The sequence below is a fragment of the Saimiri boliviensis genome, chromosome 1 (genome assembly GCF_048565385.1).
Source record: "Saimiri boliviensis isolate mSaiBol1 chromosome 1, mSaiBol1.pri, whole genome shotgun sequence".
In the NCBI taxonomy this organism is placed as follows: domain Eukaryota; kingdom Metazoa; phylum Chordata; class Mammalia; order Primates; family Cebidae; genus Saimiri; species Saimiri boliviensis.
Window position 1 is genome coordinate 89,685,213 of NC_133449.1, and position 25,160 is coordinate 89,710,372.

General features: G+C 39.0%; 1 long non-coding RNA gene across 1 annotated transcript in view; it reads left to right on the forward strand.

Moving 5' to 3' along the window:
- The window catches only part of LOC141581051 (uncharacterized), a 285,372-nt gene that overhangs the window by 130,856 nt on the left and 129,356 nt on the right, over positions 1 to 25,160 (forward strand). Inside the window, exon 4 of the long non-coding RNA XR_012513494.1 lies at positions 15,120 to 15,166. This is a non-coding gene — a long non-coding RNA (uncharacterized LOC141581051). The remainder of the gene's footprint in view (positions 1 to 15,119; positions 15,167 to 25,160) is intronic.

Below are 25,160 nucleotides of genomic sequence, written 5' to 3' on the forward strand. Positions count from 1 at the left end.
GGGATGACACATGTAAACCACCACACCCAGCCCCCTCATACTTTATTATCAGTTTGGCTACATCTTGAATTCAAGGGTCAAAGTATTTACCCTAAAAACTCCTAGTCCTTCATTGTTGCTGATGAGAAGTGAGATGCCAGTGTGAATCTTGTTCATTTTGTAGGTAACTTATTCTCCCCAATCCTAAACACTTTTAGAATATTCTCTTTATCTTTGGTGTTAGAAAATTTCATAACCAAGAGTCTTAATTTTCATAGTTTTTTCACTTATTACATAAATTTTCTTTTTTCCCCCCCGTTTTGATTTCCACTCCTCATTTTTAAAAAATATTGTCTCTTTCTGGAACTCCCGTTAGATGTTGAAACTTCTAGATTGATCCTCTATGCACACATCTTATTTTTAATATATATTTCTTTTTGTTCCTTTTAATTCTGTGATCTGTGAGAATTCCATATCCTTATCTTCCAAATTCTCTACTGAATTATTCATTTTAACAATGTTAATTCTATTTTTTAAGACACTTCTTGTTCTTTATTTTTAATAGCATTCTTGATTTCTATATATTCCACCTTCTCAAAACCCTCTGTGGGAACTGCTCCAGTTACTATTGCTGCATAATGAGCTATCCCCAAGCAACCATATTATACAACTCACAGATTCTGTGAGTCAAGATTTGGAGGAGGGTGGACTGTCTCTGCTCTGGCACATGTGAGGCCTCTGCTGGGAAGACTCAAAGACTGGATGTGACTCCACGACAGGGGCCTAGAATCATCTGGAGGCTTCTTCACTCACATGTCTGGTGTCTGAGCTAGAGCATTGCTATTGTCCATATGTTATTGTCCCCCCAGAATTCATATACGAAAACATAATCCCTATTATATTGGTATTAAGAGGTGGAGCCTTTGGGAGGTAATTAGGTCACAAGAATGCCCCCATCATGAGTAAGATTAGATTAGTACCCTTATAAAAGAGGCCTGAGGGAGCTTGTTTGACCCTTCCATTTGTTTGCCCCTATGTGTGAGGACACATAGAGTGCACCATTTACAAGAAACAATGCCTTATCGTACACCAAATCTGCTGGTACCTTGATTTTGGACTTTCCTACTCCCAGAACCATGAGCAATAAATTTCTGTTGTTTATAAATTAGCTGGCCTAAGGTATTTTGCTATAGCAACTGAACCAACTAAGACAGGTGTTAACAGGAGCACCAACACATGGCCTCTCCATGTGGTTTGGGCTTCCTCAACACATGGTGGCCTCAGAATAGCAAATCTCTTACATAGTGGCTCAGGGTTCCACAGGCCAGTTCTAGAGTCTGAATATTTGACCCTCCAAATCTCATGTTAAAATTTGGTCCACTGGCCAGGGGTGGTGGCTCACACCTGTAATCCCAACACTTTGGGAGGCCAAGGCAGGTGGATCATGAGGTCAAGAGATTGAGACCATCCTGGTCAACATGGTGAAACCCCGTCACTACTAAAAATACAAAAAAAATTAGCTGGGCATGGTGGTGTGCACCTGTCGTCCCAGCTACTTCAGAGGCTGAGGCAGGAGAATTGCTTGAACCTGGTGGGTGGAGGCTGCAGTGAACCGAGATTGTGCTACTGCACCCCAGCCTGGTGACAGAGCAAGACTCCATCTCAAAGAAAAAAAACCAAATTTGGTCCCCAGTGTTGGTGGTGGGGCCTTGTGGCGGGTGTTTGGGTCATGGGGCAGATCCCTCGTGGAATATATTAATGCCTTCCTAGGGCTGAGGGTGTGAGTGAGTTTTCATTCTGTTAGTTTCCGTAAGAGCTGGTTGTTTAGAAGAGTCTGATGCCTCTTTTCTCTCTTTCCTGCTTTCCTTTCTTATCTCCCCTTTACGTTTCTCAATGAGTGAAAGCAGCTTGAGGCCCTCACTGAAAGCAGGTGCAGGTACCATGCTTCTTGTAAAGCCTGCAGAACCATGAGCCAAAAAAAAAAAAAAAAAACAACCCTGTTTTTAAAATAAATTACCCAGCCTGAGATATTTCTTTACAGTACCACAAATGGACTAAGCAACTTGGTCCTGAGGAGTGGAGTGTTGCTATAAAGATACCCAAAAATGAGAAAGCAGCTTCGGAACTGGATAATGAGCAGAGTTTGGAAGAATTTGGAGGGCAAGAAAACAAAAAGACAAGGGCAAGTTTGAAACTTCTTAGAGAATGGTGAAGAGGCTGTGGCCAAAATGCTGTTAGAAATATAGACAGTAAAGGCCATGCTGACGAGCTCACAGACGAAAATGAACTATTGGAAACTGGAGCAATGGTCACCCTTGTTACACTGTAGCAAATAACTTGATTGTGTGTCCAGGTCATAGGGCTTTGTGGAAGGCCAGACTTAAGAGTCATGATTTAGGGTGTCTGGTGGAAAAAATTTCCAAGCTGCAAAGCATTCAAGAAGTGGCATGTTTGCTTTTAACAGCTTGTGATAAGATACAATAGCAAAGGAATGACCTAAAGGTGAAATTTATAATTAAAAAGGAAGCACACCTAAAAATTTGGAAAGTTCACAGCCTAGCCATGTGTTAGAGAAGAAAGGAGTATTTTCAGGTGAGAAATCTAAGGGTGCTATGGAACAGCCACTTGCTAAAGAGATTAGCATGACTAAAAAGGAGTCACGTGCTAATACACTTGGGGTTTTGTTTTGTTTTGTTTTGTTTTTTCCTTTCTGTGGAGAATGAGGTCTTGCTATATTGCCCAGGCAGGTCTTGAACACCTGGATTCAAACTGTCCTCCCACCTTTGCCTCCCTAAGAGCTGGGATTACAGACAGCAACCAGATGCTAATAATCAAGGCAATGGGGAAAAGGCCCCCCGAGGCATTTCAGAAATCTTCAGTGCTGCCCCTCCCATCATATCTCAGAGGCCTCAGAGGACAGACTGGTTTTGGGAGCCAGGCCTGGGACACCACTGTCCTGTGCTGCCACCTCAATATTCTGCTCCTCACATCCAGCTCCTCTGGCTATAGCAGCACAGGCTCAAATGGCCCCAGATACTGTTCTCACCACTGCCCTGGAGAGCACAAACTTTACGGCTTAGCATCTTCTCTGTGATGTTAAGTCTGCAAATATTCCACTAGTCTGTAGAATGCAAGACTAGTGGAGGTGTGGCAGCTTCCACCTAGATTTTAGAGGATGTATTGGAAAGCCTGATTGCCCAGGCAGAAGACTGCCACAGCAGGGGAGCCCCTGCAGAGAGCCTCTACTAGTGCATTGCCTGGTGGAGCTGTGGTAGCAGGGCCACTGTCCTGGAGACCTCAGAATTACAGAGCCACTGGCAGCATGCCACTCCATCCTGGCAAAAGCCACAGGCATGCAACTCCAACCTATGAGAGCAGCCATGTGGGCTCTGCCTAGCAAAGCCATGGGGATGTGGCCACATAAGGCTTTGGAAACCCATCCCTCATACCAGTGTGCCCAGGATGCCGGAGCTGGAGTCAAAAATTATTCTGGAACTTTAGGTTTAATATCTGCCCTGCTGCATTGCAGATTTGTGGGGGTGCTTATTAGCCCTTTCTTTTGGCTAATATCTCCCTTTTGGGATGGAAATGTTTACTCAATGCCTGTCCCTCCATTGTATCTTGGCAGTAAATAACTAGTTCAACTTTACAGGCTTATAGCTGGAGGGAACTTGCCTTGAGTCTCAGGTAAGACTTTCGACTTTTGAGTTGATACAGGAACAAGTTGAGACTTTTGGGAATTGCTGGGGTACAATTATTGTATTTTGTATGTGAGAAGGACATGAAATTTTGGGGGGTCGGGGGTAGAATGCTATGGTTTAGATATACTTCAAACCTTATTGAAATCTGATCTCCAGTGTTGTGTGACCTGGTAGGAAGTGTTTGGGTTATAGGGGCAGATCCTCATGAATTGATTAATGCCCTCTCTGGAGGAGAAATGAGTAAGTTATCACTCTGTTAGTTCCCAAATGTCTGGTTGTTGTTTAAAAGAGCCTGGCTGGGCATGGTGGCTCATACCTATAGTCCTAGCTACTTGGGAGGCTAAGGCAGGAGAATTACTTGAGCCCAAGAGTTGGAGGTTGCAGTGAGATACAGTCACATCACTGCACACCAGCCTGGGCAACAGAGCAAAATCCCATTGTGTAAAAATTAATACATAAATAAGCCTGGTCCCTACCCCCTGCTTCCTCTCTACGTCATCTGTGCACATGCCAGCTCCCCTTTCCCATCCACCATGAGTGGAAGCAGCCTGAAGCCCTCACCAGAAGTAGATGCTGGCGCCATGCTTCTTGTACAGCCTGTGGAACTATGAGCCAAATAAATCTCTTTCTTAAAAAAAGTTACCCAGCCTCAGATATTCCTTTATAGCAACATAAACAAATTAAGACAGCAAGTGTCCCACAAGAACCAAACAGATGCTATATGCCTTTTTCTTTTCTTTCTTTCTTTTTTTTTTTTTTAGATGGAGTCTTGCTCTGTCACTCAGGCTGGAAAGGAGTGGCATGATCTTGGTGCCACCTTCCAGGTTCAAGCAATTCTCCTGCCTCAGCCTCCTGAGTAGCTGGGATTACAGGTGTGTGCCACCATGCCTGGCTAATTTTTGTATTTTTAGTAGAGATGGGGTTTCACCATGTTGGTCAGGCTGATCTCAAACTCCTGACCTTGTGATCCACCTGCCTTGGCCTCCCAAAGCGCTGGCATTACAGGCATGAGCCACCACATCCTGCAAACATATGCTATATGCCTTTTTCTGACCTAGCCTCAGAAGGCACGCAATGTCAACTTCACTGTGTTGATTACAGGTGAGTCACTAACATTGGCCCAGATTTAAGAAGAGACATAGATTCTACTTCTCAATGGGAAGAATGTAAAATATTTGTAGACACGTTTTTTAAAAAGTCACAAAGACCACATGGTTTTTGTTTGTTTTTTTTGTGTGTGTTTGTTGCTGTTGATGTTTTTAAGGTCTGTTGCTCTCCAGATTCTGTTTTCCTGTTTGGATTTGTCATTCAGGTTGCAGATTTGCCTCAGTTACATTGTGATTCTCTAGTTCGTTCATATTTAAGAAAAGGACAATAACAAAACTATGAGTAGGGAAGGCTTATCACGGGGTAGCTTTTGCTTTGGGCTGTAGTTGAGATCTAGGTATTACCTGGAGAAGATTGAGTACCACAAGGAGGAGGAGTTTGCTCTGAACAATCAACACACACTCAAGTTTCCTTGATACTTTATTCGCTTTCTTTAAAGAGAAGCCCTCTGATAATTTTTGCCTGGAACGTAGATCCCTGCCATAAATTTCTAAACTTGTAGTGAATAAGGAAGGGAGTAGAAGAAACCTACTGTTTGGCAAACTGATTTCAATTAATCTCTACTTTTCACGGTATATTCTGCCTCCCAATCCCAGAACATCTTGGAAATTCCACAAGGCAGAGCAGCACGCTCTGTAGCTGCAGTGTCCTCTGTCTATACTTGGGGCTGCAGCAGCCCCTGCCTGGTTTCAATAAGCAATACCTTTGCACCTGCTTCCCATGTGCCCGTAACTTGCTGAGCAACGGCATTGGCTGTTGACCTGTTTCCCTTCTCTTTGTCATTGTTTGTTGTAGTGAGATTGTCTCCTCCTTCTCCCCCTTTCCCTCCTCTCTTTCTGCTTTTCATTTTCCTTCTTCTTTGATAAATTCATTTTAATGGTTTGTCCCATTGTAAGGAGAAAAAAGTCTGTGCTCAGAGCTCCATTTTGAAGTAGAAGTCAATGGAAGATTTCTGAATGAATTTTGTATTGAACCGTTAGAGCCTTCATATCAAATCAGAAATATGTTGAGTAACTCTAGGTTAGCAACCTAAATCCCTTCCTCCCTCTCTCCCTTCCCTTCTTCCTTCTCTGCTTCCTTCCTCCTTCCCTTCCTCCCTTCCTTCCCTTCCTCCCCTTCTTTCCTTTCCTTCTCCCTCCCTCCCTCGTTTCTTCCTTCTTTCCTTCCTTCCTTTCATTTGTATTTAATGAGCATTTACTATGTACCAGCCCTGAGCTAAACATTGAATTTGCCTTATCTTAATTAATTATCACAAAATTTTTTACTAACTCTACTATGTTGTTACCGTTTTCTAAGTTTTACCAGTGTTGAAACTGTAGCTCAGAGAGATTGTCACTTGTTCAAGGTCATATAACTAGTAATGGGCCAAAATGTGATTAGAACAAAGATATAATCCAGAATCAGGACTTCTGACCATTCTGCTCTACTCATTTATAATTGTTTAATACTAATAGTCATTTTTGTTGTAGGAAAATATACGTAACAAAATTTAGCATTTTAACCTTTTATTTATTTATTTATTTATTTTTGAGATAGTATCTCTCTCTGTCACCCCAGCTGGAGTGCAATGGCACAATCACAGCTCATTGCAGGTTCAAACTCCTGAACTCCAGCAGTCCTCCCACCTGAGTACTTGGTACTACAGGCACATGCTCACGCTTGGCTAAGTTTTTGATTATTTGTAGAGATGGAGTCTCCCTATGTTGCCCAGGCTAGTCTCAAACTCCTGGGCTCAAGCAATCCTCCCACCTCAGCTTCCCAAAGTGCTGGGAATACAGGTATGAGACATCGTTCCTGGCCTCATTTTACCCATTTTTAAGTGTGCAGTTCAGTGGCATTAAACACATTTACATTGTTGTACAACAGTCACTGCTATCCATCTCCAGAAATTTTTCATCTTTCCAAACTGAAGTTCTGTACCCATTAAATAACTCCGCATTGCTCTCACCACTAAACCCCTGAAAATCATTGTTCTACTTTCTGTCTCTATGAATTTGACCACTCTAGGTACTTCATATAAGTGGAATTATACAGTGTTTGTCCTTTTGTGTCTGACTTACTTCACTTAACATATGGGCCTCAAGGTTCATCCATGTTGTAACATGTAGAATTTAATCTCATCTTAAGGCTGAATAACATTCCATTTTAAGTATATACCACATTTTGTTCATTTATTCATTCATGAATCAGTGGACATTTGGGTTGTTTCTACCTTCTGGCTATTGTGACTAATACTGCCATGGACATGGGTATACACATATCTGCTTGAGTCCTTGTTTTTCTTTTTTGGGGCATATACCCAGAAGTGGAGTTGCTAGATCATATGGTAATTCCATGTTTAATTTTTTCCAAAACTACTGTACTGTTTTCCATGGCAGCTGCACCATTTTATAGTCCTACCTGTGTGTTTACATAGTAAACCCCAATAACTCATCACAATCACCAAGTTTTCAGCTCTGACATGCAAGGCTTCAGTTCTAACACTTAGCCTAGACACAAACAAACAGGCAAAAAAACACAGCGGCAATAAAAAGAACTTTCACCCCAATATTGGAAATACTGTTCTTTATTTCTCTTTTCTTCTCCTGGTGCTACTGAGGAGGAAAATAGTAGGTTATCAAAGCAAGCAGGCAGAGAGGCTCTTCTCTCCGGGCAACTGTGAAGAAAAGACCCCTTCCACTGAAAAGGGAGCTATAACTGCTGACAGGATAGTTGCTTTTGAATTGTTGTACTTGGATTTTTGTGTAGGCAATGTGTACAACAACCTCAAAAAACCCGCAGTGGGAAGTCTTCTGTCCATCCTTCCACATACATTTTCTCTGCCCATAGCAACCACCAGCATTATTTCCTTATGGAACTTTCCAAGGGCATTCTATACATATGCAGGAATGCATTTATGCATATGTATTTATATACACACATACATGTATACTTATATAAACATTCATAAATGTACACATAAATTATATATACAAATTTATAAATGCATCTATAATTTTTAAAACTTTGAAGACTACTACACACCCACTGATGTTCTTGTTTAATAGTGTATCTTGGACATAGTATTAGTATTGGCATAATATTCCTTTTCATGGGCATATTAATGTATTTAGTCAGCCTTTTAAGACAAACCATTTTGCCCTAATGACATTTTGTTATAATTTAATGGCAGTCTTTTGCTATAATAAACAATGTTACGACAGAAGACCTTGTACATGTGTCTTTTCACATGTGAGTGTATTTGTGGAATCTTTTTTTTTTTTCTTGAGACAGAGTTTCACTCTTGTTGCCCAGGCTGGAGAGCAGTGGCGCGATCTCGGCTCACCGCAACCTCCGCCTCCCAGGTTCAAGCAATTCTCTTGCCTCAGCCTCCTGAGTAGCTGGTATTACAGGCACTCGCCGCCATGCCTGCATAATTTTTTGTATTTTTAGTAGAGATGGGGTTTCATCATGTTGGCCAGGATGGTCTTGAACTCCTGACCTCAGGTGATCCACCCACCTCAGCGTCCTAAAGTGCTGGGATTACAGACGAGAGCCACTGTGCCAGTTGTGGGATACTTTTCTAGAATGCAGTAATATATGACAGTGTCTATTTTCTACACATTAGCCAGCACAGTGTGTTGCCAACTTCTTTGTCAGTCTGATAATGAAATATGGTATCCGACTGCAGTTTTAATTTGCATTTCTTAGTGTGAGTTCCCAAGCGTAAAAAGGCTCTTTGGGATGTTTGTGAGGGGCAGCTTAGACTTCATGCTGCTTCTGCTCCAGGGTGTGCTCCTGGTCATATACCATGTCTTTCTCTGGTCTAGGCCTTGGCCTTGGCCTTGCCCTGTTAAGGGCCACAACATACACCACAAGTCTAGAAAGGGAGGGAGAGGAGAATGAGGAGAGAATTCTGCCTGGGAAGAGCCCCCTTCTGAAAGGGAGAAAAATGAAAAAAGGCAATGGAAGCAATGGGGCAGGGGAGGAACCCTAGGATGACAAGGCTCCATGTGGCCGCTGGAGAGGGCCGAGCCAGCTCAAGTCTAGGGGCACAGAGAAAAATGCCTAATGCCATGGGGAAACAGCATAGGCCTGAAGATGCTATTTTCTAATGAAACCTCTCTGCCCAGCTGTGGATGGGTATACAAGTCCTTTGCAGAGTGACAGTTCTAATCCAGGCTATCTTGGGCTATACTATAAAGGCAGGGGAGATGGATCAGGGAAATGTGTGGGCCAGCTGGTGAGGGAAGAAAGGGTAGCTTAAGTCCTTCAAAGAAATATTTTAGAGCAGCAATTCTCTGGTTTAAAAAATGTTACAGAGCAAGAACAACTAAAAAAATTTGGGAGGAAAAAAATGATAGCCGATTTTTAGTTTTGCTAAGTAAAGTCATTAATGAAGCAATTAGCATCTATAATTGACTAATTGACATCATTTATTAAGAGATTGGACAAATTTTACTTTCTGAAAGATAGAAAGGAAACAATTCTCAAAATGATACAGAAATAGCTGTATAGAAAAACTCATTCTGTTCCCTCCTTTTGTTTCCAATGCGTGAAAATTTTATTAGACTGGCCTGAATTTAAGCGCTGCTGCCTGGGAAACACTATGTAATAAAGTTTTACATCAGCATTAAAAATGATTTGAATACAATATTAGTAACAGATAAAGTGTATTGAGCACTCACTGTGATCCAGATGCTATTTGAAGTGAGACCATTGAGACGTACAGAGTTTCAGTCACTTGCCCAAGCATCCAGCTATTAAATGGAGGGAAGAACCAGGCTTACATCAGGCAGCCTGATTCCAAAGCTTTGTCTTAGTCACTACATTATACAAGTAGGCAGGGAAAGAGTCCTGTAAGCAATATTAGTTTTTATTTATTTATTTATTTTTCTTTTTTTGAGATGGAGTTTCGCTCTTGTTACCCAGGCTGGAGTGCAATGGCGCGATCTCGGCTCACCGCAACCTCCGCCTCCTGGGCTCAGGCAATTCTCCTGCCTCAGCCTCCTAAGTAGCTGGGATTACAGGCATGCACCACCACGCCCAGCTAATTTTTTGTATTTTTAGTCAAGACGGGGTTTCACCATGTTGACCAGGATGGTCTCGATCTCTTGACCTCGTGATCCACCCGCCTCAGCCTCCCAAAGTGCTGGGATTACAGGCTTGAGCCACCGCACCCGGCTGCAATATTAGTTTATAACAATAAAAATCATTTCTAGTAGGCTGGGCGCAGTGGCTGAAGCCTATAATCCCAGCACTTTGAGAGGCCAAGGCGTGTGGATCACCTGAGGTCAGGAGTTCAAGACCAGCCTGGTCAACATGGCGAAACCCTGTCTCTATTAAAAATACAAAAACAATATCCAGGGCCTGACACAGTGGCTCAGGCCTGTAATCCTAGCACTTTGGGAGACCGAGGCATGTGGATCATAAGGTCCATCCTGGCCAACATAGTGAAACCCTGTCTCTACTAAAAATACCAAAAAAATTAGCTGGGCATGGTGGCACACGCCTGTAATCCCAGCTACTCGGGAGGCTGAGGCAGGAGAATTGCTTGAACCCAGGGGGCAGAGATTACAGTGAGCCGAGATCGTGCCACTGTACTACAGCCTGGGTAACAGTGCAAGACTCCATCTCAAAACAAAACAAAACAAAACAAAACAAAAACCACAAACAAAACAAATCCAGATGTGGTGGCAGGTGCCCATAATCTGAGCTACTTGGGAGGCTGAGGCAGGAGAATTCCTTGAACCCAGGAGACAGGGGTTGCAGTGAGCCGAGATTGTGCCATTGTGCTCTAGCCTGGGCAGCAAGAGCTAAATTCTGTCTCAAAAAAGAAAAAAGAAAAAAACCACCTCTAATTTCTTAAGTTGTTTTTGGTAAAATATTACACATACTCAGAAAGGTGCAAAAAATACATATGAATAATAAAGTGAATGTAATTAGTCTGCCCAGGCTGCCATACAAAATACCACAGAGTAGGTAGCTTAAATAACAGTTATTTATTTCTTGAAGTTCTAGAGGCCGAGAAGTCCAAGATCAAGGTGCTGGCCAACTTGACTTCTGGTAAGGGCTCTCTTCTTGGCTTGCAGACAGCCACCCTCTTGCTGTGTCCCCACATGTTAGAGAGAGAGAAAGAGATACCTTTTTCTTCTTATAAAGCCAGTTCTATTTAATTAGAGTCCCATCCTTATGACCTCATTTAACCTTAATTACCTTCGAAAGACCCTCTCCAAATACAATCACACTGGGAGTTAGGATCTCAACATGTGGATTTAGAGGAGGATACAATTCAGTCTATAGCAACAAATATTTATGTAACCCAAGTTAAATAATAGGGTACTGCCAGGCATAGAGTAACTATCCTAATACCAGTCCCACAAGTGTGTTCTTTCTCAATCACATCCTTCTCCCCACATAGAGGTTCCTACACTCCTGACTTTTATGATAAGTACTTTCTTTCTTAAAAAACAAAAAACAAAAAAACCACCAAACCTTTTTATACAATATTCTTCAGCCTTAAAAAGGAAGCATATTTGGACACATGCTACAACTTGAAGGAACCTTGTGGACATTATGCAAAATGAAATAAACCAGTCACAAAAGGACAAATACTGTATAATTCCACTTATACGAGGTTTCTGGAGTAGTCACATTCGTAGAGACAGAAAGTAGAATAGAGGTTGTCTGGGTCTGAGAGGAGGGGGCATGGGGAATTGTTTAATGGGTATAGAATTCCAGTTTTGCAAGATGAAAAAAATTGTGAAGATTGGTTGCCCAACATATCGTAGGAGTTTTTCTGCAACTCTCATAGGTTCTTAGCTGGAATGCACCTCTGCTAGAAAAGACAGATTAAGAAGAGAAAAACAGACATTTGTTAGCATGTACATTTTATATATACATGGAGCACACAAAGGGAATGAGTAGTTCTCAAAGAGGTGGCTTTGAATTCCAGCTTATATAGCATCTTCAACAAAAAACAGTAAGATTTTATTTTATTTTTTATAATTTTTTTGAGACAGAGTTTTGTTCTTGTTGCCCAGGCTGGAGTGCAATGACATGATCTCGGTTCACTGCAACCTCCACTTCCCAGGGTTCAAGCAGTTCTCCTGCCTCAGCCTCCCAAGTAGCTGGGATTACAGGCGTGTACCACCATGCCTAGCTAATTTTGTATTTTTAGAAAGAGATGGGGTCTGAGCATGTTAGTCAGGCTGGTCTCAAACTCCTGATCTCAAGTGATCCACTCGCCTTGGCTCCCAAAATGCTGAGATTACAGGTGTGAGCCACCGTACTCAAACAAAGAACAGTAGGTTTTTAGATAAGTGACAAGACAAAGGAAAAGAACTTTGAGTTTCTACAGGCAGCAACTTGGAAATAAGGCAAATAAATGGAAGATAAAGGCAAGTTAGGAAAGCTTGGTAATGTCAATTCCTCTGGTATCATCTCCAGGCTTATGAGGGTATAAAGTTGTCTTCAGTGTTAACCTTTGCTCTCCCTGGTAAAGAAGGAGCCAGGATATCCTTTGTCTTTCTAAATCTAAGTCCTGCTTTCAAATATGTAGAGGGAGGGCAGAGAGCTTTCCTGCATGGGCTTTTTCTTGATTGTCTTTAGCTCAACAGTTCTTCATATGTTGAGGCAGTGTATTTTGGTCTCCCTCAATGGAAGTATACTTAATGCTCCTGAATTATACACTTAAAAATTGTTAAGATGGTAAATGTTGTATTATGTGTATTTTTTTTTTTTTTTTTTTTTTTTTGAGATGGAGTTTCGCTCTTGTTACCCAGGCTGGAGTGCAATGGCGCGATCTCGGCTCACCGCAACCTCCGCCTCCTGGGCTCAGGCAATTCTCCTGCCTCAGCCTCCTGAGTAGCTGGGATTACAGGCACGTGCCACCATGCCCAGCTAATTTTTTGTATCTTTAGTAGAGACGGGGTTTCACCATGTTGACCAGGATGGTCTCGATCTCTCGACCTCGTGATCCACCCGCCTCAGCCTCCCAAAGTGCTGGGATTACAGGCTTGAGCCACCGCACCCGGCTATTATGTGTATTTTACCACAAGTAAAAATAAAAAATTTAAAAACAAACAAAACAAAAATTTTACAGCTCCCACTAATTTTAATGCAAGTTAGGACTCTAGGTTTGAATAATAATTATGATAAAGTTGCAGCTAATTATTATTGAGCATTTACTTAGGTATAGTATCTCACTCAGTTCTTAAAACTCCCTGAGGTAGGTATTATCAATCCCATTTTATAGATGAAATTATCATGAATGTGCCAGGGCAACCAAATGATCTCCTTGTACTTTTGGATGGGTTGCTGCTCCGGATGACAATAGGAAGCAGAAGAAAGAGGGCTGGATTAGTAATTAGGGGATTGTGACCTTGAGGATGTTTGTTTCTTTTTTTTTTTTTGAGACGGAGTTTTGCTCTTGTTACCCAGGCTGGAGTGCAATGGTGTGATCTCGGCTCACCGCAACCTCTGCCTCCTGGATTCAGGCAATTCTCCTGCCTCAGCCTCCTGAGTAGCTGGGATGTTTCTTAAATTCAGTCCCTCTTATCCAGCCCTTCTAGATCAGAGATTTTTCTGTGCTCTGAGGAATCTTAGGGGTTTCATAGAGACTCTCCCATTCCCACTCAAAAAGCTGCCTTGATGTGGGATAGAGAAGTCAGAGGACAGACAGCCTGCCAACCCTCCCCTCCAAACCAAAGCAGTTTGCATATATCTGTTTCACATTTTTGACTTGTAACCTAGAGCACAGGTTCCACTGCTACAAAGGGTTTTGAAAATCTCTGGATTAGATGATCTCTAAGGTCTCTCTGAGCTCACACTTTCTACCTCAAATGAGTCTTCTTTTACCTTGCATGTCTGGAACTTGTGGATGGGCAGAGTCAGCAATATAATTTGCAGGTCCTAGTGCAAAATGAAAATGCAGGACCCTTCATTCATAAAGCAGTAAAAAAGCACCGTTAAGAAAACTAAAATAGGCTGGGTGTGGTGGCTCATACCTGTGATCCCAGCACTTTGGGAGGCTGAGGAGGGTGGATTACTTGAGGTCAGGAGTTGGAGACTAGTCTGGCCAACATGGTGAAAATCCATCTCTACTAAAATAAAAAAATAAAAATAAAAAATTACAAAAATTAGCCATGTGTGGTGGTGGTACGTTCCTGTGATGCCAGGTTCTCAGGAGGCTTAGGCAGGAGAATCCCTTGAACCTGGGAGGTGGAGGTTGTAGTAAGCTGAGATCATGCCACTGCACTCCAGCCTGAAGACAGAGTGAGACTCTGTCTCAAGAACAACAACAACAACAACAACAAAACTTTCTTATGTGGCCTTTCTTTTGTCATGGTATTTTATTTGCTGTTTAATGTCATGTAAGTTAAGAGAAAGTAGAATTTTCAATTATGAACATAAAATTTACCATTCTTCTTTATATTGTACAATAAGTTACAAATGCAAATAAACATAAGCGCATTTAACTTATATGCAGAATCACTAAAGTTACACGATTTGTATTTCATAGTTTGTACATGCATATGTATTTTATTCTTAACCAGAATAGTGGAGGCCTCACAAAACTAAGTGTCTTTATTTCATATCTTGATATGAACACATTCTACCAACACTCTCTTCCTTCAAGCTACTGACGATAAATAGGAAAGGACAGAAAGAAGGAGGAACTATTGGTTGCTTTATCTTTCCTTCCCTTCTATGTCATCATTTTTAGCATGTACAGTCAGCTAATACAGGAAAGCAACAAGAGTTAGAAGGGATATGATAACGTTCCTTGGTCACTGGCGTTTCTTTGACAACCATTTCCTTCTTCCTAGGTTTAGTGCAAGTGCTGGAACCCCTTGGAGCTTTCAGCACCACTGCTTACTCAGTGGTAGACAAAACTTACCTTGTACTTGCTGCGAGCTCCCACACATTCTGAGTCCACTAGAATTCTGTGATCATGAGATATAAATGCTATATGCAAATGGCATGTGAAGGAACAGTAGGGGAAATACATATTGTGTATGTATCCACTGTTCAGGAGCATGCACCATTGGACTTCATTTACAGAATATAAGTTCAAAGATAAGATGATTAAGAATTTTAAAATGGCAATAGCAAACATTAAACCCCAATTGTGGGGCCCTTCTGAGCACAGATCACACACCCTTCAGGGTCTAGTGGACTCTGAAGCTGGTCCTACGGGTGGAGAATGGAGCATGAACATTTTGATAGGCAATTGCTTTCTTCTTTGGATGTGTCAATGCCTCAAAAAGTAGAAAAGCCTACCAAAAAATACTAATAGTTATAATAGGTATGACTCCTGTTCACTAATACTCAGTTGTCTTCTACTTTCAGGCTCAGCCCTTCTTGAAGAATGTCCACGTGACTTTGGTTAATAAAATGTGAGTAAAGTTACATATGTCTCTTCTGCACAGACGCGCTTAAGAGCTGGTGCATAATTATTTATTTCCTTTTCCCCCACCACACTGACTAACAATATCCAGATGGTGAGGTCTCCATCAGACTAGGTTCCTGAGTGAGAATAATGTGAAACAAAACTCCCCACCTTCCCACCTACCCAGAGTGGACATGTATTAAAAACAGGAAATAAATCTCCTTTGTAAAGATTAGAGAGTTATTTGCTATTGCCTAAATTACAGTGTTATTACTGCTTTTGTTCTCAGGAACGTAGCATTTATAACAATACCACAGCTGTAAATTGACTTTAGAATAACCACAAAACATATATTTTAAAAAACAAAATCTGTAACTTTTTTTTAAGGTGATTCAGTTTTTCTTGAAATAGTAGAAGCACCTTTGGTAAATTTTGTTCGTGTTCTTGGAGGGTTGAATAATGATTAATTTTCATATATATGTTGTTTGAAGGGTGAAACACAAGGATAGCTGGGTGCAGTGGCTTATGCCTGTAATCCCAGCACTTTGGGAGGCTGAGGCAGGTAGATCACGAGGTCAGTAGTTCAAGACTAGCCTAGCCAAAATGGTGAAACCCCGTCTCTAAAAACAAACAAACAAACAAAAACCCACAAGGATAAAGTTTTGAAGGTAGAACTGAATTTTCCTTTGTATGTAGAAATCTCCACTGATATCCCAGAGTCACTGTAATAGACTAGAATCTATAATGCATGCTATTGGTCAAGACCTTTTCATTTTAGCAAACGTGATGAATAGAAAGTAGAATAATTCTGCTGATTATTTTCCCTGGACTCATTTCCAGTAATCAGAAGTATTTGTCTCAAAGAAGATAGAGCAATAAAAGACCTGGACAACCTATTTACGCATACACACATGCACAAACATGCATGCATGCATACACACACACACCCCCCCTATATATATATATATATATATATATATATATATATATATATATGTATGTATATATATATATCTGAAACTCTCCCAAAGTTATCACATGTATGGTGATTTCACAATTTATATCAAACTCCTCCTCTTTCTCTGGTCTCTGGAAGGAAACAGACTTCATCAATGAAGAGGGCTATTTATAAGAAGGAAAGAACATGAAAAACTTGTTTGAAAAGCAAACATGAAGTCTGGCATCAGAGATATTTGATGGATTCTTTTGTACTCAAAATTAATGCTCCAAGGAGAGGAAAAGCCAATGAATGCAAAGGTCTGAGCATCAAATTAACAATTCTCATGGTTGGTCTTGATATTTGATGTCAGATAACTTTCAAAGAACTAAGCCTTCAATTTCTTTCTTAGAGCAAATAAAAAATCTGTTCTCTACAGACTTTAACAGATGGAAAAATATATATGTTGTATTATGTTAAATGCTTACTCTAAAATCCAGTTATTCAAAGGCTCATAGAATTTCAAGTAAAATCCCTAAGTTTTGCGTTATCTGATCATTGGCATTTACAGACTTAATGTTTTCTGCCTCAGCTATCTTTGGGTGATCTTGAAGTTTCATTTAAGGTAAAACCTTATCATTTTGTGAGAGCCCAAATTTGAATAAATTGTCATAATTTTGGGTATCCAAGTCACTACAGAAATCCTAAAGCTATGCCTAGCCTACTGCCTTGCAGCCTCACCTCAATGTAATCTTACTATTCTCCATCAGTTGTATTTGTAATAAATCTCAAGAGATATACAAATTATCTTTTGCTTTACGAAGGGTCCTACAAAGAAAGACAACATCCAGTCCTAATGTTGTTGAAGAAAAGGTGAAAAATCTAAGAAAGTAATTGTTCTTAGCCTTACAATAACTCTGGGATAGAGTCCATTGTCAAATTCTCCCTTGTTTGAGGCTGATGATGTATTAAGTTTCCCATATATGCTCTGAAGAAACAAGAAGAAAGTATAAAGAGTTTTATGAAATCATTTCAGTAATTTTGGAGGCCAGGGCATAGCTACTTTTCAAGTGAGAAATAAAACTTCAGCAACGTACAAAAAACCTTTAACTAGTAGTTGAGGAAATGAACTGGAAATAATCTCTTTTCTCAGAAATGAGACTTAGGAGAAGGTCTGTACAAAATGCCTATGAAGCAATAGGCAATATACCTTCTACTGCTGCATTGAAGTACCACAGGTAAAAGTTGGTTTAATAATCTGCAAAATGTAGTGTGAAGAAGTAGGTGGCTTCGGTTAACCTTCATCTCAAGGTATATATACACACAATGAAATAATATGCAGCCGTTAAAAAAAAAAAAAAGAGTCCTGTCATCTGCAGCAAGAAACCCATACAGAAAACATGCCCTATCACACAAAAAAGTGTTAAACTCATAAGTATTCTGTCTGCTTTTTAGTTTGCCAAAGTAATTCAAAGATAATTACTTTGTTTGAAAAATACATTTAGTGTTATCTTTATGCTAGGAAATGGGTAAACTTGCAAGGAGACAAAAGACAGATGTCAGTCATGGTTTCCTGGTTTTTTTTTCTTTTTTTTTTTTTTAATACTTAATAATTGCATATCTATAGGGAGTAAGTGCAATATTTTGATACATGCATACAGTGTATAATGATCAAATCAGGGTAATTAGAATATCCATCATTCAAACATTTATTATTTCTTTGTGTTGGGTAGATTTCAAATCTTTTCTTCTAGCTATGTTGAAATACGTAATAAATTTTTGTTGATTCACAGTACTGTGCTGTCAAAAATGAGAACTTCTTATATAACTTAGAACACACCTAACTGTATGTTTGTACCCATTAATCAAACTTTCTTCACTTCCTCTTCTCAGACTCTGGTAATCATTCTACTCTCTGCTTTTATGAAATCAACATTTTGCTCCTACATATGAGTGAGAACATATAATATTTGTCTTTCTATGCCTGGCTTATTTCACTTAACATGACCTCCAGTTCCATCTATCTTGCTGCAGATGACAGGACTCTGTTCTTTTTTTATGGCTGCATAGTATTTCATTGTGTGTATATATACCACATTTTCTTTATCCATTCATCTGCTGATGGACATGTAGGTTGATTCCATAACTCAGCTATTGGAAATAGTGCTGCAGTAAACGAGGGCACAAGTATCCCTTGGATATACTAATTTCCTTTCCTTTGCATAAATACCCATTAGTGGGATTGCTGGATCATATGGTAGTTCTGTTTTTGCTTTTTTTGAGAAATCATACTGTTTTCTTTAGTGGCAGTACTAATTTACATTACCAAAAATGGGATATAAGAGTTCCCTTTTTCTGCATATTTGCCAGCATTTTTCATTTCTTCTCTGTTTTGATAATAGCCTTCTGACTGATGTGAGATGATATCACGTTGTGGTTTTGATTTGCATGTCCCTGATGATTAGTGAACTTTTTTTTTCATCTACCTGTTGGTCTTTTGTATGTCTTATTTTGAGAAATGTCTATTCAAATCCTTGGCTCACTTATTTTGTTGTTGTTTTTAGAGACAGGGTCTCAGTTTGGTACCCAGGCTGGAGTGCAATGGCTTAATCGTAGCTCACTGCAGTCTCAATTTCCTGGGCTCAAACAGTCCTCCTGCCTCACCCTCCCAAGTAGCAGGGAAAGCAGACATATAGCACCATGCCTGGCTAATTAAAAAAAAAATTTTTTTGGTAGAGATAGGGTCACCCTGTATTGTCCAGGCTGGTCTCAAACTCCTGGCCTCAAGCAGTCCTCCTGCCTTGGCTGCCAAAAGTGTTGGGATTACAGGCATGAGCCACCATGCCTGGCCCTTTTCCCACTTTTTAATAGGATTATTTGTTTTTTTGCTGTTGAGTTGTTTGAGCTCTTTAGTATTCTGAATGTTAGTCACTTACTGGACAAATAGTTTATAAATATTTTCTCCCATTCAATAGGTTGTCTCTTCACTCTGTTGATTGTTTCCATTGCTCTGCAGGAGTTTTTTAGTTTAACATGGTCCCATTTGTCTATTTTTGTTTTCATTGCCTATGCTTTTGAAGTCTTAGCCATGAAAGATTTGCCTGGACCAATATCCTAAAGTGTTTCTACTATGTTTATTTCTAGTAGCAGTATAGTTTTAGATCTTATGTTTAAGACTTTAATCCATTTTTGAGTTGGTTTTTGTATACAGTGAGAGATAGGGGTCTATTTGATTTTTCTGTATATGAATATCCAGTTTTCTTAGCACCATTTGAAGAGGGTATCCTTTCCCATTGTATACTCTTGGCACCTTTGTCAAAAATCAATTGGCTGTAAATATGTGGATTTATTTCTGGGTTCTCTATTTTGTTTTCATACCAATACTGTGCTATTTTGATTATTATAGTTTTGTAGTATATTTTGAAGTCAGGTACTATAATACCTCCAACTTTATTCTTTATAAAATAAGAATAGTATTGTTTTGGCGACTCAGGGTGTTTTGTGGCTCCACATGAATTTTAGGATTGTTTCTCCTATTTCTGTGAAGAATGTCATTGGTATTTTGATAGGGATTGTATTGAATCTGTGAATTGCTTCAGGTAGTATGGTCATTTTAACAATATTAATTCTTCCAATCCATGAGCAAGGGATGTTTTTCCATTTGTTTGTGTCCTCTTCAATTTCTTTCATCAATATTTTTAATTTTTCATTTTATAGCTCTTTTACTACCTTAGTGAAATTTATTCCTAGGTAGTTTTTTAGCTGTTATAAATGGGATTGCTTTCTTGAATTCTTTTTTTCAGTTAGTTCATTATTGGCATATAGAAAGGCTACTGATTTTGTATGTTAATTTTGTATCTGCAACTTTACTGAATTCACTTATGCATTCTAAGAGTTTTTTGGTGGAATCTTTGGATTTTTCTCTATATGAGATTATGTCATTTGCAAAGAGGGCCAATTTGACTTCCTCTTTTCCAACTTGAATGTTTTTTATTTATTTTTCTTGCTTGATTGCTCTGGCTAGAATTTCCAGTACTATGTTGAATAAGAGTGGTAAACATAAGCATTCTTACCTAGTTTCAGTTCTTAGAGAAAAGGCTTTCAGATTTTCCCCATTCGGTATAATGGTAGCTGTGGGTTTGTCATATATAACCTTTATTATGTTGAAGTATGTTGCTTCTGTGCCTGATTTGTTGACAGTTTTTATACTGAAGGAATGTTGAATTTTATCCAATGCTTTTCTGCATCTATTGAGATGACCATATGGTTTTTGTCCTTCATTCTGTCAGTGTGATGTATCATGTTTATTGATTTGCATATTTCGAACCATCCTTGCATCCCTGGAGTAAATCTCACTTAATCACGGTACACTATCTTTTGATGTTTTGTTCGATTCAGTTTCCTAGTATTTTGTTGGAGATTTTTGCATCTGTGTTCATTAAACATATTGGCCTGTAGTTTTCTTTCTTTTGCTGTGTCCTTCTCTGGTTTTCATATTGGAATAATGCTAGCATCATAGAATGGGTTGGGAAGAATTTTCTCCTGTTAGTTTTTGGAATAATTTGAGAAGGATCAGTGTTTGTTCTTCTTTATAACTTTTGTAGAATTCAGCAGTAATGCTATCTAGTCCTGGGTTTTTCTGTGTTGGGAGATTTATTATTGATTCACCTTTTACTCATTATTGGTCTATTCGAGTTTTCTATTTCTTCTTGGTTCATTCTTGATAGGTTGTATGTGTCCAGGAGTTTATCCATTTCCTCTAGGTCTTCCAATTTGTTAGTGCAGAGTTTTTCATATTACTTTTTAAAGATCATTTGTGTTTCTGTGGAATCAATTGTGATTTCTTCTTATTCATTTCTGATGTTATTTCTTTGTACTTTCTCTCTTTTTTCTTGGTTAGTCTAGCTAACAGTTTACAATTTTTTTGATCTTTTCCAAAAACTAATTTTCCAAAACTAACTAACTTGCATTAATTCTTTGTATTTTTAGTCTCTATTTTATTTAGTTTTGCTCTGGTTTTTATTATTTCTTTCCTAGTACTAATTTTGTGTTTGGTTTGTTTAAACCATTCAAGTTCCTTGAGATAGATGAATTAGGTTATTTCTTTGAAATCTTTCCACTTTTTTGATATAGGCATTTGTTACCATAAACTTCCCTTTCAGCACTGTTTATGCTACATCCTGTAAATTTTGGTGTGTTATGTTTCTATTTCTACATTTTCAAAGAATGTTTAAATTTCTTTTTTTTTTTTTGAGACAGAGTCTCGCTCTGTCACCCAGGCTACAGTGCAGTAGCATGATCTCGGCTCACTGCAACCTCTGCCTCCCAGGTTCAAGTGATTCTCCTGCCTTGGCCTCCCGAGTAGCTGGGATTACAGGCACCTGCCACTGTGCCCAGCTAATTTTTGTATTTTTAGTAGAGATGGGGTTTCACCATCTTGGCCAGGCTGGTCTTGAACTCCTGACCTTGTGATCCACCTGCCTTGGCCTCCCAAAGTGCTGAGATTACAGGTGTGAACCATCACACCTGGCCAGGAATGTTTAAATTTCCTTCTTAATTCCTTTATTGGCCCAGCGGTGTTTCAGGAGCATGTTACTTAATTTGTATGTATTTGTACAGTTTCAAAGTGCTTCTTGTTATGGATTTCTAGTTTTACAAATTGTGGTCTGAGAAGATATTTGATGTAATTTTGATTTTTAAAAATTTGTTGAGACTTCTTTTGTAGTCTAACACATGGCCTACACTAAAGAATGTTTCATACGCTAATGAGGGAAACGTTTATTCTATAGCTATTGGATAAAATGTTCCATAAATGTCTGTTAGATCTATTTGGTCTGCAGTACAGATTAAATTCAATGTTTCTTTGTTGATTTTCTGTCTAGATGATCTAATGCTGAAAATGGGGTACAGAAGTCCCAAACTATTATTGTATTTGGGTCCATCTTATCCTTTAGCTCTAATAATACTGGGTTTATATATCTAGGTGCTCTGGTTTGGGGTATATATATATATGTTTAGAATTGTTGTATCCTCTTACTGAATTAATCTCTTTATCATTACATAGTGACCTTCTTTGTCTCTTTTATGTTTTTAGATTTAAAGTCTATTTCATCTTACATAAGTGTAATTACTCTTGCATACTTTTGATTTCTGTTTGTATGGAATATTTTTTTCCATCCCTTCACATTCAATCTATGTGTGTCTTTACAGATGAAGTGAGTTACTTCTTGGGTCCTGTTTTGTTATCAATTCAGTAGTCTGTATATTTTAATTGGAAGTTTTAAATCATTTACAGTCAAAGCTGTTATTAATAGGTGAGAACTTCTGGTATTTTCATTTTTTTTTGATTTTTTGGTATATTTTATGTTCCTTTTTACCTCTTTTATTATTTACCTTTACAATTTTTTATGTTTTTTTTTCCTAGTAATCATGTTTGAGACTCAAAAAAAAAATTGTACAGGTAAATAATACAATGTCTGTTGTACCAGTAAATTTTATACTTTTTTTCTTTTTGAGACAGAGTTTCACTCTGTTGCCAGGCTGGAGTGCAATGGTGCAATCTCAGCTCACTGAAAACCTCTGCCTCCCAGGTTCAAGCAATTCCCCTGCCTCAGCTTCTGGGACTACAGGCACAGCTAATTTTTTTGTATTTTAGTAGAGACGGGGTTTCATCATGTTGGTCAGGATGGTCTGAATCTCCTGACCTCGTGATCTGCCTGCCTTGGCCTCCCAAAGTGCTGGGATTACAGGTGTGAGCCATGGTGTGTTTTTAGGATGGCAGTCCTTTTGCTTCCAGATGTATGACTCTAGGCATTTATTGTAGGGCCAGTCTAGTGGTGATGAATTCCCTCCACTTGTGCTTACCTGAGAAAGACTTTATTTGTCCTTCATATTTGAAGGATAGCTTTGCTGGATATAATATTCTTGGCTAACAGGTTATTTATTTATTTATTTATTTTATTTCAGTGCTTTGAATATATCACTCTATTCTCTCCTTGCCTGAAAGGTTTCTGCTGAGAAACTCACTGTGAGTCTGATGGAGATTTCCTTATATGTGACATGATGATTTTCCTTCACTGTTTTTAGAACTCTCTCTTTGACTTTTGACAGTTTGACTATAATGAACCTTGGAAAAAACCTTTTTAGGTTGAATCTATTGGGAGATCTCTGAGCTTCCTCTCTAAATATCTATATATCTTACAAGACTTGGGAACTTTTCAGCTATTCTTTTGTTAAATAGATTTTCTTTGCCTTTGCCCATCTCTTCTCCCTCTGAAAATCCCGAATTTTTGAATATTTGGTCACTTTATACAGTTGCTTTATATGTCATGTAGGCTTTTTTTAATTTTTAAAATTCTTTGTTTTTCTTGCTTCCTTTCTTTATTTCTTTGTTTTTGTTGTCATCTGTTTGTTTGTTTGTTTGTTTGACTGGGTTATTTCTAAGTTCTTTCTAAATTTGAATTTCTGAATTCTGAATAAACTTGATCTAGTTTATGGTTGAAGCTCTTGATTATATTTTTACATCATTCATTAAATTCTTCAGTTCCAGGGTTTCTGTTTGGTTCTTTTTTTATAACATCTATCTCTTTATTAAATTTCTTCATTATATTTGTCTGTTTCTGTGCTTTCTATTCTTTCCCATTTCGTTCTCCCTGTTCAAAAACCAGATTATCTTATTATTATAATTTTATAGTAAGTCTTGACAACAGCTGGTAAATCAAGTCTACCTACTTTGTTAAAAAGTGTCTTGACAGGAAATAACTAAGATCAGAGCAGAACTGAAGGAAATAGAGACACAAAAAACTCTTCAAAAAATCAATAAATCCAGGAGCTGGTTCTTTGAAAAGATCAACAAAATAGACAGACCACTAGCCAGATTAATAAAAAAGAAAAGAGAGAATAACCGAATTGATGCAATAAAAAACGATAAAGGAGATATCACCACAGATTCCACAGAAATCCAAACCATCATCAGAGATTATTACAAACAACTCTATGCACATAAACTAGTAAACCTGGAAGAAATGGATAAATTCCTGGACACCTGCATCCTCCCAAGCCTAAACCTGGAAGAAGCCGAAACCCTGAATAGACCAATAACATGGTCTGAAGTCGAGGCAGCAATAAAGAGCCTACCACCCAAAAAAAGCGCAGGTCCAGATGGGTTCACAGCTGAATTCTACCAGACATACAAAGAGGAGCTGATACCATTCCTTCTGAAACTATTCCAGACAATCCAAAAAGAGGGAATTCTTCCCAAATCATTTTACGAGACAAACATCATCCTGATACCAAAACCCGGCAGAGACTCAACAAGAAAAGAAAATTTCAGGCCAATATCCATGATGAACATAGATGCAAAAATCTTCAATAAAATCCTGGCAAACCGATTGCAACAGCATATCAAAAAGTTCATCCACCATGATCAAGTAGGATTCATCCCGGGGATGCAAGGCTGGTTCAACATACGCAAGTCCATAAACTTAATTCACCACATAAACAGAACCAAAGACAAAAACCACATGATTATCTCAATTGATGCAGAGAAGGCTTTTGACAAAATTCAACAACCCTTCATGCTAAAAACCCTCAATAAACTAGGTATTGACGGAATGTATCTCAAAACAATAAAAGCTATTTACGACAAACCAACAGCCAATATCATACTGAATGGGCAAAAACTGGAAGCATTCCCTTTGAAATCTGGCACTAGACAAGGGTGCCCTCTCTCACCACTCCTATTCAATATAGTACTGGAAGTTCTAGCCAGAGCAATCAGGCAAGAAAAAGAAATAAAGGGTATCCAAATTGGAAAGGAGGAAATCAAATTGTCTCTATTTGCAGATGACATGATTGTATATCTGGAAGACCCCATCATTCTCAGCCCAAAATCTCCTGAAACTGATAAACAACTTCAGCAAAGTCTCAGGATACAAAATCAACATGCTAAAATCACAAGCATTCCTATACACCAGTAATAGACTTCAAGAGAGCCAAATCAAGAACGAACTGCCATTCACAATTGCTACAAAGAGAATAAAGTACCTAGGAATACAACTAACAA